The sequence below is a fragment of the Gorilla gorilla genome, chromosome 17 (genome assembly GCF_029281585.2).
Source record: "Gorilla gorilla gorilla isolate KB3781 chromosome 17, NHGRI_mGorGor1-v2.1_pri, whole genome shotgun sequence".
In the NCBI taxonomy this organism is placed as follows: domain Eukaryota; kingdom Metazoa; phylum Chordata; class Mammalia; order Primates; family Hominidae; genus Gorilla; species Gorilla gorilla.
Genome location: NC_073241.2, coordinates 20,087,274 through 20,109,415, shown reverse-complemented (window position 1 = coordinate 20,109,415; position 22,142 = coordinate 20,087,274).

Sequence of the window (22,142 nt, the reverse complement as noted above, 5' to 3'; positions counted from 1 at the left end):
ATGGAATGGAATGGAATGGAATCGAATAGAAAGGAATGGAACGGAATGGAATGGAATGGAATCGAATGGAATGGAATGGAATGGAATGGAATGAAATGGAATGGAATGGAATGGAATGGATTGGAATGGAATGGAATCGAATGGAATGGATTGAAATGGAATGGAATGGAATGGAATGGAATCAAATCAACCCGAGTAGAATGGAATGGATTGGAATGCAATGGAATGGAATGGAATGGAATGGAATGGAATTGAATGGAATGGAATGGAATGGAATGGAATGGAATGGAATCGAATGGAATCGAATGGAATGGAATGGAATGGAATGGAATGGAATGGAATGGAAAGGAATGTAATGGAATGGAATCTACCGGAGTAGAATGGAATGGATTGGAATGGAATGGATTGGAATGGAATGGAATGGAATGGAATGGAATGGAATGGAATGGAATGGAATGGAATGGAATCAACCCGAGTAGAACGGAATGGAATGGAATGGAATGGAATGGAATGGAATGGAATGGAATGGAATGGAATGGAATGGAATGGAATGGAATGGAATTTAATGGAATGGAATGGATTGGAATCGAATGGAATTGAATGGAATGGAATGGAAGGGAATGGAATGGAATGGAATAGAATGAAATCAACCCGAGTAGAACAGAATGGAATGGAATGGAATGGAATGGAATGGAATCAAATGGAATGGAATGGAATCAACCCGAGTAGAATGGAATGGATTGAAATGGAATGGAATGGAATGGAATGGAATGGAACGGAATGGAATGGAATGGAATGGAATGGAATGAAATCAACCCGAGTAGAACGTAATGGAATGGAATGGAATGGAATGGAAAGGAAAGGAATGGAATGGAATGGAATGGAATGGAATGGAATGGAATGGAATGGAATCAACCCGAGTAGAATGGAATGGATTGGAATGGAATGTAATGGAATGGAATGGAATGGAATCAACCCGAGTAGAATGGAATGGATTGGAATGGACTGGAATGGAATGGAATGGAATGGAATGGAATGGAATGGAATGGAATGGAATGGAATCAACCCGAGTAGAATGGAATGGATTGAAATGGAATGGAATGGAATGGAATGGAATGGAATGGAATGGAATGGAATGGAATGGAATAAACCCGAGTAGAACGGAATGGATTGGAATGGAATGGAATGGAATGGCATGGAATGAAACCAACCCGAGTAGAACGTAATGGAATGGAATGGAATGGAATGGAATGGAAAGTAATGGAATGGAATGGAATGGAATGGAATGGAATGGAATGGAATGGAATGGAATCAACCCGAGTAGAATGGAATGGATTGAAATGGAATGGAATGGAATCGAATGGAATGGAATGGAATGGAATGGTATCAACCCGAGTAGAACGGAATGGATTGGAATGGAATGGAATGGAATGGAATCGTATGGAATCGAAAGGAATGGAATGGAATGGAATGGAATGGAATGGAATGGAAAGGAATGGAATGGAATGGAATGGAATAAAATTTAATGGAATGGAATTGAATGGAATGGAATGGAATGGAATTGAATGGAATGGAATCAACCCGTGTAGAATGGAATGGATTGGAATGGAATGGAATGGAATGGAATGGAATGGAATGGAATGGAATGGAATGCAATCAACCCGAGTAGAATGGAATGGATTAGAATGGAATGGAATGGAATGGAATGGAATCAACCCGAGTAGAATGGAATGGATTGGAATGGAACGGAATGGAATGGAATGGAATGGAATGGAATGGAATGGAATGGAATCAACCCGAGTAGAATGGAATGGATTGGAATGGAACGGAATGGAATGGAATGGAATGGAATGGAATGGAATGGAATGGAATCAACCCGAGTAGAATGGAATGGATTGGATTGGAATGGAATGGAATGGAATCGAACGGAATGGAATGGAATGGAATGGAATGGAATGGAATGGAATGGAATGAAATTTAATGGAATGGAATGGAATGGAATCGAATGGAATCGAATGGAATCGAATGGAATGGAATGGAATAGAATGGAATCAACCCGAGTAGAACGGAATGGAATGGAATGGAATGGAAAGGAATGGAATGGAATGGAATGGAATGGAATGGAATGGAATGGAATGGAATGGAATGGAATGGAATCAACCCGAGTAGAATGGAATGGATTGAAATGGAATGGAATGGAATCGAATGGAATGGAATGGAATGGAATGGAATCAACCCGAGTAGAACGGAATGGATTGGAATGGAATGGAATGGAATGGAATAGTATGGAATCGAAAGGAATGGAATGGAATGGAATGGAATGGAATGGAATGGAATGGAATGGAATGGAATGAAATCAACCCGAGTAGAACGTAATGGAATGGAATGGAATGGAATGGAATGGAATAAAATTTAATGGAATGGAATGGAATGGAATGGAATGGAATGGAATGGAATGGAATGGAATTGAATGGAATGGAATCAACCCGAGTAGAATGGAATGGATTGGAATGGAATGGAATGGAATGGAATGGAATGGAATGGAATGCAATCAACCCGAGTAGAATGGAATGGATTGGAATGGAATGGAATGGAATGGAATGGAATGGAATGGAATCAACCCGAGTAGAATGGAATGGATTGGAATGGAACGGAATGGAATGGAATGGAATGGAATGGAATGGAATCAACCCGAGTAGAATGGAATGGATTGGATTGGAATGGAATGGAATGGAATCGAACGGAATGGAATGGAATGGAATGGAATGGAATGGAATGGAATGGAATGAAATTTAATGGAATGGAATGGAATGGAATCGAATGGAATCGAATGGAATTGAATGGAATGGAATCTAATAGAATGGAATCAACCCGAGTAGAACGGAATGGAATGGAATGGAATGGAAAGGAATGGAATGGAATGGAATGGAATGGAATGGAATGGAATGGAATGGAATGGAATGGAATGGAATGGAATCCAATGGAATGGAAAGGAATGGAATGGAATGGAATGGAATGGAATGGAATGGAATGGATTGGAATGGAATGGAATCAACACGAGTAGAATGGAATGGATTGGAATGGACTGGACTGGACTGGAATGGAATGGAATGGAGTCAAATCAACCCGAGTAGAATGGAATGGATTGGAATGGAATGGAATGGAATCAAATGGAATGGAATGGAATGGAATTGAATGGAATCGAATGGAATGGAATGGAATGGAATGGAATGGAATGGAATGGAATGGAATGGAATCAACCCGAGTAGAATGGAATGGATTGGAATGGAATGGAATGGAATGGAATGGAATGGAATGGAATGGAATGGAATGGAATGGAATGGAATGGAATGGATTCGAATGGAATCGAATGGAATGGAATGGAATGGAATGGAATGGAATGGAATGGAATCAACCCGAGTAGAACGGAATGGAAAGGAATGGAATGGAATGCAATGGAATCTAATGGAATGGAATGGAATGGAATGGAATGGAATGGAATGGAATGGAGTGGATTCGAATGGAATCGAATGGAATGGAATGGAATGGAATGGAATGGAATGGAATGGAATCAACCCGAGTAGAACGGAATGTAATGGAATGGAATGGAATGCAATGGAATTTAATGGAATGGAATGGAATGGAATGGAATGGAATGGAATGGAATGGAATGGAATCCAATGGAATGGAATGGAATGGAATGGAATGGAATCAACCCGAGTAGAACGGAATGGAAAGGAATGGAATGGAATGCAATGGAATTTAATGGAATGGAATGGAATGGAAGGGAATTTAAAGGAATGGAATGGAATGGAATGGAATGGAATGGAATGGAATGGAATGGAATGGAATGGAATGGAATCAACCCGAGTAGAACGGAAAGGATTGGAATGGAATGGAATGGAATGGAATCGAATGGAATGGAATGGAATGGAATGGAATGGAATGGAATGGAAAGGAAATGAATGGAATGGAATGGAATGGAATAAAATTTAATGGAATGGAATGGAATGGAATGGAATGGAATGGAATCGAATGGAATGGAATGGAATGGAATGGAATGGAATGGAATGGAATGGAATCGACCCGAGTAGAATGGAATGGATTGGAATGGAACGTAATGGAATGGAATGGAATGGAATGGAATGGAATGGAATCAACTCGAGTAGAATGGAATTGATTGGAATGGACTGGAATGGAATGGAATGGAATGGAACGGAATGGAATGGAATGGAATGGAATGGAATGGAATGGAAAGGAATGGAATGGAATGGAATAGATTGGAATCAACCCGAGTAGAACGGAATGGAATGGAATGGAATGGAATGCAATAGAATGGAATGGAATGGAATGGAATGGAATGGAATGGAATGGAATGGAATGGAATGGAATGGAATCAAAAGGAATGGAATTTAATGGAATGGAATGGAATGGAATGGAACGGAATGGAATCAACCCGAGTAGAATGGAATGGATAGGAATGGACTGGAATGGAATGGAATGGAATGGAATGGAATGGAATGGAATGGAATGGAATGGAATGGAATCAACCCGAGTAGAATGGAATGGATTGAAATGGAATGGAATGGAATCGAATGGAATGGAATGGAATGGAATGGAATCTACCCGAGTAGAACGGAATGGATTGGAATGGAATGGAATGGAATGGAATCGTATGGAATCGAAAGGAATGGAATGGAATGGAATGGAATGGAATGGAATGGAATGGAATGGAATGGAATGAAATCAACCCGAGTAGAACGTAATGGAATGGAATGGAATGGAATGGAATGGAAAGGAATGGAATGGAATAAAATTTAATGGAATGGAATGGAATGGAATGGAATTGAATGGAATCAACCCGAGTTGAATGGAATGGATTGGATTGGAATGGAATGGAATGGAATGGAATGGAATGGAATGGAATGGAATCAACCCGAGTTGAATGGAATGGATTGGAATGGAATGGAATGGAATGGAATGGAATGGAATGGAATGGAATGGAATGGAATGGAATGGAATCAACCCGAGTAGAATGGAATGGATTGAAATGGAATGGAATGGAATCGAATGGAATGGAATGGAATGGAATGGAATCAACCCGAGTAGAACGGAATGGATTGGAATGGAATGGAATCGAATGGAATGGAATGGAATGGAATCGAGTGGAATGGAATGGAATGGAATGGAATGGAATGGAATGAAATCAACCCGAGTACAACGTAATGGAATGGAATGGAATGGAATGGAAAGGAAAGGAATGGAATGGAATGGAATGGAATAAAATTTAATGGAATGGAATGGAATGGAATGGAATGGAATGGAACCGAATTGAATGGAATGGAATGGAATGGAATGGAATGGAATGGAATCAACACATGTAGAATGGAATGGATTGGAATGGAATGGAATGGAATGGAATGGAATGGAATGGAATGGAATCAACCCGAGTAGAATGGAATGGATTGGAATGGACTGGAATGGAATGGAATGGAATGGAACGGAATGGAATGGAATGGAATGGAATGGAATGTAACGGAATGGAATGGAATGGAATAGATTGGAATCAACCCGAGTAGAACAGAATGGAATGGAATGGAATGGAATGCAATAGAATGGAATGGAATGGAATGGAATGGAATGGAATGGAATGGAATGGAATCGAAAGGAATGGAATGGAATGGAATGGAATGGAATGGAATGGAATCAACCCGAGTAGAATGGAATGGATTGGAATGGAATGGAATGGAATGGAATCGAATGGAATGGAATGGAATGGAATGGAATGGAATGGAATGGAATGGAATGGAATGGATTCGAATGGAATCGAATGGAATGGAATGGAATGGAATGGAATGGAATGGAATGGAATCAACCCGAGTAGAACGGAATGTAATGGAATGGAATGGAATGCAATGGAATTTAATGGAATGGAATGGAATGGAAGGGAATTTAAAGGAATGGAATGGAATGGAATGGAATGGAATGGAATGGAATGGAATGGAATGGAATGGAATGGAATCAACCAGAGTAGAACGGAAAGGATTGGAATGGAATGGAATGGAATGGAATCGAATGGAATGGAATGGAATGGAATGGAATGGAATTTAATGGAAAGGAAATGAATGGAATGGAATGGAATGGAATAAAATTTAATGGAATGGAATGGAATGGAATCGAATGGAATGGAATGGAATGGAATGGAATGGAATGGAATGGAATGGAATCGACCCGAGTAGAATGGAATGGATTGGAATGGAATGGAATGGAATCAAAAGGAATGGAATTTAATGGAATGGAATGGAATGGAATGGAACGGAATGGAATCAACCCGAGTAGAATGGAATGGATAGGAATGGACTGGATTGGAATGGAATGGAATGGAATGGAATGGAATGGAATGGAATGGAATGGAATGGAATCAACCCGAGTAGAATGGAATGGATTGAAATGGAATGGAATGGAATCGAATGGAATGGAATGGAATGGAATGGAATCTACCCGAGTAGAACGGAATGGATTGGAATGGAATGGAATGGAATGGAATCGTATGGAATCGAAAGGAATGGAATGGAATGGAATGGAATGGAATGGAATGGAATGGAATGAAATCAACCCGAGTAGAACGTAATGGAATGGAATGGAATGGAATGGAATGGAAAGGAATGGAATGGAATGGAATGGAATAAAATTTAACGGAATGGAATGGAATGGAATGGAATTGAATGGAATCAACCCGAGTTGAATGGAATGGATTGGATTGGAATGGAATGGAATGGAATGGAATGGAATGGAATGGAATGGAATGGAATGGAATCAACCCGAGTTGAATGGAATGGATTGGAATGGAATGGAATGGAATGGAATGGAATGGAATGGAATGGAATGGAATGGAATGGAATGGAATGGAATGGAATGGAATGGAATGGAATCAACCCGAGTAGAATGGAATGGATTGAAATGGAATGGAATGGAATCGAATGGAATGGAATGGAATGGAATGGAATCAACCCGAGTAGAACGGAATGGATTGGAATGGAATGGAATCGAATGGAATGGAATGGAATGGAATCGAGTGGAATGGAATGGAATGGAATGGAATGGAATGGAATGAAATCAACCCGAGTACAACGTAATGGAATGGAATGGAATGGAATGGAAAGGAAAGGAATGGAATGGAATGGAATGGAATAAAATTTAATGGAATGGAATGGAATGGAATGGAATGGAATGGAACCGAATTGAATGGAATGGAATGGAATGGAATGGAATGGAATGGAATCAACACAAGTAGAATGGAATGGATTGGAATGGAATGGAATGGAATGGAATGGAATGGAATGGAATGGAATGGAATCAACCCGAGTAGAATGGAATGGATTGGAATGGACTGGAATGGAATGGAATGGAATGGAACGGAATGGAATGGAATGGAATGGAATGGAATGTAACGGAATGGAATGGAATGGAATAGAATGGATTCAACCCGAGTAGAACAGAATGGAATGGAATGGAATGGAATGCAATAGAATGGAATGGAATGGAATGGAATGGAATGGAATGGAATGGAATGGAATGGAATGGAATGGAATGGAATGGAATCGAAAGGAATGGAATGGAATGGAATGGAATGGAATGGAATGGAATCAACCCGAGTAGAATGGAATGGATTGGAATGGAATGGAATGGAATGGAATCGAATGGAATGGAATGGAATGGAATGGAATGGAATGGAATGGAATGGAATGGATTCGAATGGAATCGAATGGAATGGAATGGAATGGAATGGAATGGAATGGAATGGAATCAACCCGAGTAGAACGGAATGTAATGGAATGGAATGGAATGCAATGGAATTTAATGGAATGGAATGGAATGGAAGGGAATTTAAAGGAATGGAATGGAATGGAATGGAATGGAATGGAATGGAATGGAATGGAATGGAATGGAATGGAATGGAATCAACCAGAGTAGAACGGAAAGGATTGGAATGGAATGGAATGGAATGGAATCGAATGGAATGGAATGGAATGGAATGGAATGGAATTTAATGGAAAGGAAATGAATGGAATGGAATGGAATGGAATAAAATTTAATGGAATGGAATGGAATGGAATGGAATGGAATGGAATGGAATGGAATGGAATCGACCCGAGTAGAATGGAATGGATTGGAATGGAATGTAATGGAATGGAATGGAATGGAATGGAATGGAATGGAATCAACTCGAGTAGAATGGAATTGATTGGAATGGACTGGAATGGAATGGAATGGAATGGAACGGAATGGAATGGAATAGAATGGAATGGAATGGAATGTAAAGGAATGGAATGGAATGGAATAGATTGGAATCAACCCGAGTAGAACGGAATGGAATGGAATGGAATGGAATGCAATAGAATGGAATGGAATGGAATGGAATGGAATGGAATGGAATGGAATGGAATGGAATGGAATGGAATCAAAAGGAATGGAATTTAATGGAATGGAATGGAATGGAATGGAACGGAATGGAATCAACCCGAGTAGAATGGAATGGATAGGAATGGACTGGAATGGAATGGAATGGAATGGAATGGAATGGAATGGAATGGAATGGAATGGAATGGAATCAACCCGAGTAGAATGGAATGGATTGAAATGGAATGGAATGGAATCGAATGGAATGGAATGGAATGGAATGGAATCTACCCGAGTAGAATGGAATGGATTGGAATGGAATGGAATGGAATGGAATCGTATGGAATCGAAAGGAATGGAATGGAATGGAATGGAATGGAATGGAATGGAATTGAATGGAATGGAATGAAATCAACCCGAGTGGAACGTAATGGAATGGAATGGAATGGAATGGAATGGAAAGGAATGGAATGGAATGGAATGGAATAAAATTTAATGGAATGGAATGGAATGGAATGGAATGGAATGGAATCAACGCGAGTTGAATGGAATGGATTGGATTGGAATGGAATGGAATGGAATGGAATGGAATGGAATGGAATGGAATGGAATCAACCCGAGTTGAATGGAATGGATTGGAATGGAATGGAATGGAATGGAATGGAATGGAATGGAATGGAATGGAATGGAATGGAATGGAATGGAATCAACCCGAGTAGAATGGAATGGATTGAAATGGAATGGAATGGAATCGAATGGAATGGAATGGAATGGAATGGAATCAACCCGAGTAGAACGGATTGGATTGGAATGGAATGGAATCGAATGGAATGGAATGGAATGGAATCGAGTGGAATGGAATGGAATGGAATGGAATGGAATGGAATGAAATCAACCCGAGTACAACGTAATGGAATGGAATGGAATGGAATGGAAAGGAAAGGAATGGAATGGAATGGAATGGAATAAAATTTAATGGAATGGAATGGAATGGAGTGGAATGGAATGGAACCGAATTGAATGGAATGGAATGGAATGGAATGGAATGGAATGGAATCAACCCGAGTAGAATGGAATGGATTGGAATGGACTGGAATGGAATGGAATGGAATGGAACGGAATGGAATGGAATGGAATGGAATGGAATGTAACGGAATGGAATGGAATGGAATAGATTGTAATCAACCCGAGTAGAACAGAATGGAATGGAATGGAATGGAATGCAATAGAATGGAATGGAATGGAATGGAATGGAATGGAATGGAATGGAATGGAATGGAATGGAATGGAATCGAAAGGAATGGAATGGAATGGAATGGAATGGAATGGAATGGAATGGAATCAACCCGAGTAGAATGGAATGGATTGGAATGGACTTGAATGGAATGGAATGGAATGGAATGGAATGGAATGGAATGGAATGGAAAGGAATGGAATGGAATGGAATGGAATAAAATTTAATGGAATGGAATGGAATGGAATGGAATCGAATGGAATGGAATGGAATGGAATGGAATGGAATGGAATGGAATGGAATGGTATCAACCCAAGTAGAATGGAATGGTTTGGAATGGAATGTAATGTAATGGAATGGAATGGAATGGAATCAACCCGAGTAGAATGGAATGGATTGGAATGGACTGGAATGGAATGGAATGGAATGGAACGGAATGGAATGGAATGGAATGGAATGGAATGTAACGGAATAGAATGGAATGGAATAGATTGGAATCAACCCGAGTAGAACGGAATGGAATGGAATGGAATGGAATGCAATAGAATGGAATGGAATGGAATGGAATGGAATGGAATGGAATGGAATGGATTGGAATGGAATGGAATGGAATGGAATGGAATGGAATGGAATGGAATGGAATCGAAAGGAATGGAATGGAATGGAATGGAATGGAATGGAATGGAATGGAATGGAATGGAATGGAATGGAATGGAATGGAATGGAATCGAAAGGAATGGAATGGAATGGAATGGAATGGAATGGAATGGAATGGAATGGAATGGAATGGAATGGAATGGAATCAACCCGAGTAGAACGGAATGGATTGGAATGGAATGGAATGGAATGGAATGGAATGGAATCAACCCGAGTAGAATGGAGTGGATTGGAATGGAACGGAATGGAATGGAATGGAATTGAATGGAATCGAATGGAATGGAATGGAATGGAATGGAATGGAATGGAATGGAATGGAATGGAATGGAATCAACCCGAGTAGAACGGAATGGAATGGAATGGAATGGAATGGAATGGAATGGAATGGAATGGAATGGAATGGAATGGAATTTAATCGAATGGAATGGAATGGAATCGAATGGAATGGAATGGAATGGAATGGAATGGAATGGAATGGAATGGAATCAAATCAACCCGAGATGAATGGAATGGATTGGAATGGAATGGAATGGAATGGAATGGAATGGAATGGAATGGAATGGAATGGAATGGAATGGAATGGAATGGAATGGAATGGAATGGGATGGAATCAAATCAACCCGAGTAGAGTGGACTGGATTGGAATGGAATGGAATGGAATGGAATGGAATGGAATGGAATGGAATGGAATGGAATGGAATTGAATGGAATCCAATGGAATGGAATGGAATGGAATGGAATGGAATGGAATGGAATGGAATGGAATGGAATGGAATCAACCCGAGTAGAACGGAATGGAATGGAATGGAATGGAATGGAATGGAATGGAATGGAATGGAATGGAATGGAATGGAATGGAATGGAATGGAATCGAATGGAATGGAATGGAATGGAATGGAATGGAATGGAACGGAATGGAATCAACCCGAGCAGAATGGAATGGATAGGAATGGACTGGAATGGAATGGAATGGAATGGAATGGAATGGAATGGAATGGAATGGAATGGAATCAACCCGAGTAGAATGGAATGGATTGAAATGGAATGGAATGGAATGGAATGGAATGGAATGGAATGGAATGGAATGGAATCAACCCGAGTAGAACGGAATGGATTGGAATGGAATGGAATGGAATGGAATCGTATGGAATCGAAAGGAATGGAATGGAATGGAATGGAATGGAATGGAATGGAATGGAATGAAATCAACCCGAGTAGAACGTAATGGAATGGAATGGAATGGAATGGAATGGAAAGGAATGGAATGGAATGGAATGGAATAAAATTTAATGGAATGGAATGGAATGGAATGGAATGGAATGGAATGGAATGGAATGGAATGGAATGGTATCAACCCAAGTAGAATGGAATGGTTTGGAATGGAATGTAATGGAATGGAATGGAATGGAATGGAATCAACCCGAGTAGAATGGAATGGATTGGAATGGACTGGAATGGAATGGAATGGAATGGAACGGAATGGAATGGAATGGAATGGAATGGAATGTAACGGAATAGAATGGAATGGAATAGATTGGAATCAACCCGAGTAGAACGGAATGGAATGGAATGGAATGCAATGCAATAGAATGGAATGGAATGGAATGGAATGGAATGGAATGGAATGGATTGGAATGGAATGGAATGGAATGGAATGGAATGGAATGGAATGGAATCGAAAGGAATGGAATGGAATGGAATGGAATGGAATGGAATGGAATGGAATGGAATGGAATCAACCCGAGTAGAATGGAATGGATTGGAATGGACTGGAATGGAATGGAATGGAATGGAATGGAATGGAATGGAATGGAATGGAATGGAATGGAATCAACCCGAGTAGAATGGAATGGATTGAAATGGAATGGAATGGAATCGAATGGAATGGAAAGGAATGGAATGGAATCAACCCGAGTAGAACGGAATTGATTGGAATGGAATGGAATGGAATGGAATCGTATGGAATCGAAAGGAATGGAATGGAATGGAATGGAATGGAATGGAATGAAATCAACCCGAGTAGAACGTAATGGAATGGAATGGAATGGAAAGGAATGGAATGGAATGGAATGGAATAAAATTTAATGGAATGGAATGGAATGGAATGGAATGGAATGGAATTGAATGGAATCAACCCGAGTTGAATGAAATGGATTGGAATGGAATGGAATGGAATGGAATGGAATGGAATGGAATAGAATGGAATGGAATGGAATCAACCCGAGTAGAATGGAATGGATTGGAATGGAATGGAATGGAATGGAATGAAATGGAATGGAATCAACCCGAGTAGAATGGAATGGATTGGAATGGAACGGAATGGAATGGAATGGAATGGAATGGAATGGAATGGAATGGAATCAACCCGAGTAGAATGGAATGGATTGGATTGGAATGGAATGGAATGGAATCGAACGGAATGGAATGGAATGGAATGGAAAGGAATGGAATGGAATGGAATGGAATGAAATTTAATGGAATGGAATGGAATGGAATCGAATGGAATCGAATGGAATCGAATGGAATGGAATGGAATAGAATGGAATCAACCCGAGTAGAACGGAATGGAATGGAATGGAATGGAAAGGAATGGAATGGAATGGAATGGAATGGAATGGAATGGAATGGAATCCAATGGAATGGAAAGGAATGGAATGGAATGGAATGGAATGGAATGGAATGGATTGGAATGGAATGGAATCAAATCGAATGGAACGGAATGGAATGGAATGGAATGGAATGGAATCCAATGGAATGGAAAGGAATCGAATGGAATCAACCCTAGTAGAATGGAATGGATTTTAATGGACTGGAATGGAATGGAATGGAATGGAATGGAATGGAATGGAATGGAATGGAATGGAATCAACCCGAGTAGAACGGAATGGATTGAAATGGAATGGAATGGAATCGAATGGCATAGAATGGAATGGAATGGAATGGAATGCAATGAAAAGGAATGAATTCAACCAGAGTAGAACGGAATGGAATGGAATGGAATGGAATGGAATGGAATGGAATGGAATGGAATGGAATGGAATGGAATGAAAAGAACCGGAGTAGAAAGGAATGGAATGGAATGGAATGGAATGGAATGGAATGGAATGGAATGGAATGGAACGGAACGGAATGGAATGGAATCATCAACCCGAGTAGAACGGAATGTAATGGAATGCAATGGAATGGAACGGAATTCAATGGAATAGAATGGAATGGAATGGAATGGAGTGGAATGGAATGGAATAGAATGGAATCGAATGGAATCGAGAGGAATAGAATGGAATAGAATGGAATCAACCCGAGCAGAACGGAATGGACTGGAATGGAATGGAATGGAATGGAATGGAATGGAATGGAATGGCATGGAATGGAATGGAATCGAATAGAATGGAATGGAATGGAATGGAATGGAGTTGAAATCAACCCGAGTAGAACGGAACGGAATGGAATGGAATGGAAAGGAAAGGAATGGAATGGAATGGAATTTAATGGAATGGAATCGAATGGAACGGAATGGTCAACCCGAGTAGAACGGAATGGAATGGAATGGAAAGGAATGGAATGGAATGGAATGGAATGAACCCGAGTAGAACGGAAAGGAATGGAATGGAATGGAATGGAATGGAATGGAATGGAATGGAATGGAATGGAATGGAATGGCATGGAATGGAATGATCAAACCGAGTAGAACGGAATGGAATGGAATGGAATGGAATGGAATGGATTGGAATGGAATGGACCCGAGTAGAACGGAATGTAATGTAATGGAATGGAATGGAATGGAATGGAACGGAATGGAATGGAATGAAATGAACCCGAGTAGAACGGAATGGAATGGAATGGAATGGAATGGAATGGAATGGAAGGGAATGGAATGGAATGGAATGGAGTGGAGTGGAATGGAATGGAATGGAATGGAATGGAATGGAATGGAATGGAATGGAATGGAATGGAATGGAATGGAATGATTAACCCGAGTAGAATGGAATGTAATGGAATGCAAAGGAATGGAATGGAATTCAATGGAATAGAAAGGATTGGAATGGAATGGAGTGGAATGGAATGGAATAGAATGGAATCGAATGGAATCGAGCGGAATGGAATGGAATAGAATAGAATCAACCCGAGCAGAACGGAAAGGAATGGAATGGAATGGAATGGAATGGAATAGAATGGAATGGAATGGAATGGAATCGAATAGAATGGAATGGAATGGAATGGAATGGAATGGAATGGAATGGAATGGAATGGAAATCAACCCGAGTAGAACGGAACGGAATGGAATGGAATGGAATGGAATGGAATGGAATGGAATGGAATGGAATGGAATGATCAACCGGAGTAGAACGGAATGGAATGGAATGGAATGGAATGGAATGGAATGGAATGGAATGGAATGAAATGGAATGGAATGGAATGAACGCGAGTAGAACGGAATGGAATGGAATGGAAAGGAATGGAATGGAATGGAATGGAAAGGAATGGAATCAACCCGAGTTGAATGGAATGGATTGGAATGGAATGGAATGGAATGGAATGGAATGTAATCAACCCGAGTTGAATGGAATGGAATAGAATGGAATGGAATGGAATGGAATGGAATGGAATGGAATGGAATGGAATGGAATGGAATGGAATCATCAACCCGAGTAGAACGGAATGTAATGGAATGCAATGGAATGGAATGGAATTCAATGGAATAGAATGGAATGGAATGGAATGGAGTGGAATGGAATGGAATAGAATGGAATCGAATGGAATCGAGTGGAATGGAATGGAATAGAATGGAATCAACCCGAGCAGAACGGAATGGAATGGAATGCAATGGAATGGAATGGAATGGAATGGAATGGAATGGAATCAACCCGAGTAGAATGGAATGTATTGGATTGGAATGGAATGGAATGGAATCGAACGGAATGGAATGGAATGGAATGGAATGGAATGGAATGGAATGGAATGGAATGAAATGGAATGGAATGGAATGGAATGGATTGGAATGGAATGGAATCGAATGGAATGGATTGAAATGGAATGGAATGGAATGGAATGGAATCAAATAAACCCGAGTAGAATGGAATGGATTGGAATGCAATGGAATGGAATGGAATGGAATGGAATGGAATTGAATGGAATGGAATGGAATGGAATGGAATGGAATGGAATCGAATGGAATCGAATGGAATGGAATGGAATGGAATGGAATGGAATGGAAAGGAATGTAATGGAATGGAATCTACCGGAGTAGAATGGAATGGATTGGAATTGAATGGATTGGAATGGAATGGAATGGAATGGAATCGAATGGAATGGAATGGAATGGAATGGAATGGAATGGAATGGAATCAACCCGAGTAGAACGGAATGGAATGGAATGGAATGGAATGGAATGGAATGGAATGGAATGGAATGGAATGGAATGGAATGGAATTTAATGGAATGGAATGGATTGGAATCGAATGGAATTGAATGGAATGGAATGGAAGGGAATGGAATGGAATGGAATAGAATGAAATCAACCCGAGTAGAACAGAATGGAATGGAATGGAATGGAATGGAATGGAATGGAATGGAATCAAATGGAATGGAATGGAATCAACCCGAGTAGAATGGAATGGATTGAAATGGAATAGAATGGAATGGAATGGAATGGAACGGAATGGAATGGAATGGAATGGAATGGAATGGAATGAAATCAACCCGAGTAGAACGTAATGGAATGGAATGGAATGGAATGGAAAGGAAAGGAATGGAATGGAATGGAATGGAATGGAATGGAATGGAATGGAATGGAATGGAATGGAATGGAATGTAACGGAATGGAATGGAATGGAATAGATTGGAATCAACCCGAGTAGAACGGAATGGAATGGAATGGAATGGAAAGCAATAGAATGGAATGGAATGGAATGGAATGGAATGGAATGGAATGGAATGGAATGGAATGGAATCGAAAGGAATGGAATGGAATGGAATGGAATGGAATGGAATGGAATGGAATGGAATGGAATGGAATGGAATGGAATGGAATGGAATCAAACCGAGTAGAATGGAATGGATTGGAATGGACTGGAATGGAATGGAATGGAATGGAATGGAATGGAATGGAATGGAATAGAATCAACCCGAGTAGAACGGAATGGAATGGAATGGAATCGAATGGAATGGAATGGAATGGAATGGAATGGAATGGAATGGAATGGAATGGAATGGAATCAACCCGAGTAGAATGGAATGGATTGAAATTTAATGGAATGGAATGGAATGGAATGGAATGGAATGGAATGGAATGGAATGGAATAAACCCGAGTAGAAAGGAATGGATTGGAATGGAATGGAATGGAATGGCATGGAATGAAACCAACCCGAGTAGAACGTAATGGAATGGAATGGAATGGAATGGAAAGGAAAGTAATGGAATGGAATGGAATGGAATGGAATGGAATGGAATCAACCCGAGTAGAATGGAATGGATTGAAATGGAATGGAATGGAATCGAATGGAATGGAATGGAATGGAATGGAATCAACCCGAGTAGAACGGAATGGATTGGAATGGAATGGAATGGAATGGAATCGTATGGAATCGAAAGGAATGGAATGGAATGGAATGGAATGGAATGGAATGGAATGGAATGGAATGGAATGGAATGGAATGGAATGAAATCAAACCGAGTAGAACGTAATGGAATGGAATGGAATGGAAAGGAATGGAATGGAATGGAATGGAATAAAATTTAATGGAATGGAATTGAATGGAATGGAATGGAATGGAATTGAATGGAATGGAATCAACCCGAGTAGAATGGAATGGATTGGAATGGAATGGAATGGAATGGAATGGAATGGAATGGAATGGAATGGAATGCAATCAACCCGAGTAGAATGGAATGGAATGGAATGGAATGGAATGGAATGGAATGGAATGGAATGGAATGGAATGGAATCAACCCGAGTAGAATGGAATGGATTGGAATGGAACGGAATGGAATGGAATGGAATGGAATGGAATGGAATGGAATGGAATCAACCCGAGTAGAATGGAATGGATTGGATTGGAATGGAATGGAATGGAATCGAACGGAATGGAATGGAATGGAATGGAATGGAATGGAATGGAATGGAATGAAATTTAATGGAATGGAATGGAATGGAATCGAATGGAATCGAATGGAATCGAATGGAATGGAATGGAATAGAATGGAATCAACCCGAGTAGAACGGAATGGAATGGAATGGAATGGAAAGGAATGGAATGGAATGGAATGGAATGGAATGGAATGGAATGGAATGGAATGGAATGGAATGGAATGGAATGGAATGGAATGGAATGGAATCAACCCGAGTAGAATGGAATGGATTGAAATGGAATGGAATGGAATCGAATGGAATGGAATGGAATGGAATGGAATCAACCCGAGTAGAACGGAATGGATTGGAATGGAATGGAATGGAATGGCATGGAATGAAATAAACCCGAGTAGAACGTAATGGAATGGAATGGAATGGATTGGAAAGGAAAGTAATGGAATGGAATGGAATGGAATGGAATGGAATGGAATGGAATGGAATCAACCCGAGTAGAATGGAATGGATTGAAATGGAATGGAATGGAATCGAATGGAATGGAATGGAATGGAATGGAATCAACCCGAGTAGAACGGAATGGATTGGAATGGAATGGAATGGAATGGAATCGTATGGAATCGAAAGGAATGGAATGGAATGGAATGGAATGGAATGGAATGGAATGGAATGGAATGGAATGAAATCAACCCGAGTAGAACGTAATGGAATGGAATGGAATGGAAAGGAATGGAATGGAATGGAATGGAATAAAATTTAATGGAATGGAATGGAATGGAATGGAATGGAATGGAATGGAATGGAATGGAATGGAATGGAATGGAATGGAATCAACCCGAGTAGAATGGAATGGATTGGAATGGAACGGAATGGAATGGAATGGAATGGAATGGAATGGAATCAACCCGAGTAGAATGGAATGGATTGGATTGGAATGGAATGGAATGGAATCGAACGGAATGGAATGGAATGGAATGGAATGGAATGGAATGGAATGGAATGAAATTTAATGGAATGGAATGGAATGGAATCGAATGGAATCGAATGGAATCGAATGGAATGGAATCTAATAGAATGGAATCAACCCGAGTAGAACGGAATGGAATGGAATGGAATGGAAAGGAATGGAATGGAATGGAATGGAATGGAATGGAATGGAATGGAATGGAATGGAATGGAATCCAATGGAATGGAAAGGAATGGAATGGAATGGAATGGAATGGAATGGAATGGAATGGATTGGAATGGAATGGAATCGAATCGAATGGAACGGAATGGAATGGAATGGAATGGAATTGAATGGAATCCAATGGAATGGAATGGAATCGAATGGAATCAACCCGAGTAGAATGGAATGGATTGGAATGGACTGGAATGGAATGGAATGGAATGGAATGGAAAGGAATGGAATCAACCCGAGTAGAACGGAATGGATTGAAATGGAATGGAATGGAATCGAATGGCATAGAATGGAATGGAATGGAATGGAATGCAATGGAAAGGAATGAATTCAACCAGAGTAGAACGGAATGGAATGGAATGGAATGGAATGGAATGGAATGGAATCAACCCGAGAAGAATGGAATGGATTGGAATGGACTGGAATGGAATGGAATGGAATGGAATGGAATCAAATCAAGCCGAGTAGAATGGAATGGATTGGAATGGACTGGAATGGAATGGAATGGAATGGAATGGAATGGAATGGAATGGAATGGAATGGAATGGAATGGAATCAAATCAACCCGAGTAGAATGGAATGGATTGGAATGGAATGGAATGGAATGGAATGGAATGGAATGGAATGGAATGAAATGGAATGGAGTGGAATAGAATGGAATGGAATGGAATGGAATCAACCCGAGTAGAATGGAATGGATTGGAATGGAATGGAATGGAATGGAATGGAATGGAATGGAATGGAATGGAATGGAATGGAATGGAATCAACCCGAGTAGAATGGAATGGATTGGAATGGACTGGACTGGACTGGAATGGAATGGAATGGAATCAAATCAACCCGAGTAGAATGGAATGGATTGGAATGGAATGGAATGGAATCAAATGGAATGGAATGGAATGGAATTGAATGGAATGGAATGGAATGGAATGGAATGGAATGGATTGGAATGGAATGGAATGGAATGGAATCGAATGGAATCGAATGGAATGGAATGGAATGGAATGGAATGGAATGGAATGGATTCGAATGGAATCGAATGGAATGGAATGGAATGGAATGGAATGGAATGGAATGGAAAGGAATCAACCCGAGTAGAACGGAATGAAATGGAATGGAATGGAACGCAATGGAATTCAATGGAATGGAATGGAATGGAAGGGAATTTAAAGGAATGGAATGGAATGGAATCGAATGGAATCGAATGGAATGGAATGGAATGGAATGGAATGGAATGGAATGCAATGGAATGGAATGGAATGGAATGGAATGGAATCAACCCGAGTAGAACGGAAAGGATTGGAATGAAATGGAATGGAATGGAATGGAATGGAATGGAATGGAATGGAATGGAATGGAATGGAATGGAATGGAAAGGAAAGGAATGGAATGGAATGGAATGGAATAAAATTTAATGGAATGGAATGGAATGGAATGGAATGGAATGGAATGGAATGGAATGGAATGGAATGGAATGGAATGGAATGGAATCGACCCGAGTAGAATGGAATGGATTGGAATGGAATGTAATGGAATGGAATGGAATGGAATGGAATGGAATGGAATGGAATGGAATCAACTCGAGTAGAATGGAATTGATAGGAATGGACTGGAATGGAATGGAATGGAATGGAACGGAATGGAATGGAATGGAATGGAATGGAATGTAAAGGAATGGAATGGAATGGAATAGATTGGAATCAACCCGAGTAGAACGGAATGGAATGGAATGGAATGGAATGCAATAGAATGGAATGGAATGGAATGGAATGGAATGGAATGGAATGGAATGGAATGGAATGGAATCAAAAGGAATGGAATGTAATGGAATGGAATGGAATGGAATGGAACGGAATGGAATCAACCCGAGTAGAATGGAATGGATAGGAATGGACTGGAATGGAATGGAATGGAATGGAATGGAATGGAATGGAATGGAATGGAATCAACCCGAGTAGAATGGAATGGATTGAAATGGAATGGAATGGAATCGAATGGAATGGAATGGAATGGAATGGAATCTACCCGAGTAGAACGGAATGGATTGGAATGGAATGGAATGGAATGGAATCGTATGGAATCGAAAGGAATGGAATGGAATGGAATGGAATGGAATGGAATGGAATGGAATGGAATGGAATGGAATGAAATCAACCCGAGTAGAACGTAATGGAATGGAATGGAATGGAAAGGAATGGAATGGAATGGAATGGAATAAAATTTAATGGAATGGAATTGAATGGAATGGAATGGAATGGAATTGAATGGAATGGAATCAACCCGAGTAGAATGGAATGGATTGGAATGGAATGGAATGGAATGGAATGGAATGGAATGGAATGGAATGCAATCAACCCGAGTAGAATGGAATGGATTGGAATGGAATGGAATGGAATGGAATGGAATGGAATGGAATGGAATGGAATGGAATCAACCCGAGTAGAATGGAATGGATTGGAATGGAACGGAATGGAATGGAATGGAATGGAATGGAATGGAATGGAATGGAATGGAATGGAATCAACCCGAGTAGAATGGAATGGATTGGATTGGAATGGAATGGAATGGAATCGAACGGAATGGAATGGAATGGAATGGAATGGAATGGAATGGAATGAAATTTAATGGAATGGAATGGAATGGAATCGAATGGAATCGAATGGAATCGAATGGAATGGAATGGAATAGAATGGAATCAACCCGAGTAGAACGGAATGGAATGGAATGGAATGGAATGGAAAGGAATGGAATGGAATGGAATGGAATGGAATGGAATGGAATGGAATGGAATGGAATGGAATGGAATGGAATGGAATCAACCCGAGTAGAATGGAATGGATTGAAATGGAATGGAATGGAATCGAATGGAATGGAATGGAATGGAATGGAATCAACCCGAGTAGAACGGAATGGATTGGAATGGAATGGAATGGAATGGCATGGAATAAAATCAACCCGAGTAGAACGTAATGGAATGGAATGGAATGGAATGGAAAGGAAAGTAATGGAATGGAATGGAATGGAATGGAATGGAATGGAATGGAATGGAATGGAATCAACCCGAGTAGAATGGAATGGATTGAAATGGAATGGAATGGAATCGAATGGAATGGAATGGAATGGAATGGAATCAACCCAAGTAGAACGGAATGGATTGGAATGGAATGGAATGGAATGGAATCGTATGGAATCGAAAGGAATGGAATGGAATGGAATGGAATGGAATGGAATGGAATGGAATGGAATGGAATGAAATCAACCCGAGTAGAACGTAATGGAATGGAATGGAATGGAAAGGAATGGAATGGAATGGAATGGAATAAAATTTAATGGAATGGAATGGAATGGAATGGAATGGAATGGAATGGAATGGAATGGAATGGAATGGAATGGAATCAACCCGAGTAGAATGGAATGGATTGGAATGGAACGGAATGGAATGGAATGGAATGGAATGGAATGGAATCAACCCGAGTAGAATGGAATGGATTGGATTGGAATGGAATGGAATGGAATCGAACGGAATGGAATGGAATGGAATGGAATGGAATGGAATGGAATGGAATGGAATGAAATTTAATGGAAT